This window comes from Microtus ochrogaster, chromosome 15 (assembly GCF_000317375.1).
Source record: "Microtus ochrogaster isolate Prairie Vole_2 chromosome 15, MicOch1.0, whole genome shotgun sequence".
Taxonomy (NCBI): domain Eukaryota; kingdom Metazoa; phylum Chordata; class Mammalia; order Rodentia; family Cricetidae; genus Microtus; species Microtus ochrogaster.
Window position 1 is genome coordinate 19,363,082 of NC_022017.1, and position 1,713 is coordinate 19,364,794.

Sequence of the window (1,713 nt, forward strand, 5' to 3'; positions counted from 1 at the left end):
CACATAGACTCACATATCAACATCACACACAGTCTTACACATATCACACACATCACCTGCACAAATTCTCACACACATCACATACACAGACGCTCACACATATCATACACATCACAAACACAATAAATATTTTGAAAGGATTATAGAAACCAAAACCATCTTTAACCCTAAGGGAGAATTAAGGACAGGACAGCTTTCAGAGAATGTTATATTTGAAATGAGTTGTGAAAACCGAATAGCATCCTGTCAGGTGAAAAGACAGGTAGACCATTAATGGCTTTATGTCGCCTAAGTGCTCGGTTACGACAGGAGGTAATGGTCTCAGAAATTAGGAAAGTCATCACAGGTGTGACTGAATCGCTGCCAGGAGCACCTGACACAGCCACACGTGCTCTTGGTTTTTAAATTTTTGCCCTCAATTGGTATCAAGAGAATTCATTTGTTTTTAAATATATCTTTATCATGAATGGTTCAAATTAAAGCACTAAGGTTAAAACTGAGTATTTGCTAGGAAAGGAAACACATTATTCTTTAATTATGGAAATTTGCAAATTTGAATTATGTTTTCTTGTCTCTAAACAACCCGTTATCCAGAGGAAGTTCCCCATTGAATTTGTAATCTAGAGATGGAGGCTGGGAGGCTGCTCAGTGAGCAGCAGCCTTTGCTGTGCAAACATGAGGACTTGAGTTCAAATGCTCAGCTTCCACATAACCTCTGGAGAAGGGGGAAGAGAGACAAAGCCCAGCTCATTGGCAGCCAGCCTAGTGAAGCATGATTAATAAAGATGCAGAGAGAGAAATTGGGGTTCATCCTAAAGATCCAAAAAGTAAAACAGCCAGCCGCTGGCTCTTACCTCAACCTCAGACCTAAATGGCGATCCTGCCCCCCAGAATCTCAGAATGAGACTGTCTGTTCAGTGCTTTTTCCTCCCATTTTATAATCCTTTCTAGGGTTGGGATTAAGGGTGTGCACCACCCAGTTTCTATGGCAACTAGTGTGACTACTGAGATTAAAGGTACATGTTACGATAATCTGGTCTGTAAGGCTGACCACTGGGACTGTTTTAGTTTTAGATCTTCAGACAGTCTTTATTGATCAAAATACAATTGAAATGCCACCACAACCTAGCTTAAAGTGTGAGCTTCAGGTTCAGTGAGAAACTGTCTTAAAGGAATAAGGCAGAGCAATTCAAGAAGATTTGAGTCACCCTCCTCTGGCCTCTACTTACCTATAAATGGGCATACAAACCCTCAAACACAAGTGTATACAGCACACACACTCACATGCACACCAACTCCAACCCCAAATGCATAAGCAAATAAATAAATAAATAAATGATAAACTGGAGGTATTTGAAATAAATAGACATAAATACCAACTGGAAATAAACTGATAGATGTTTTAAGTCTATCTGAAAATTAGTCGTAGTCTAATATTTTATTTTATTGAATGGGGGAAGGATTTATTTCATTCCCAGTTCAATATAACAGTTAATCATCAAAAGCAGTGAGAGCAAGAACTCAAACAGGCAGGAACCTTAGACAGGAGCTGATGCAGAGTCCATAGAGGGTACTGCTTACTGCTTTGCTCATCATGGCTTGCTCAGTCTTTTCTTACACTGTCCAGGCCCAAGTGCCCAGGGTGGTACCACCCACAATGACCTGGACCCTTTCACATCAGCAATCAAGAAAATGCTCCCATAAACATGCCTG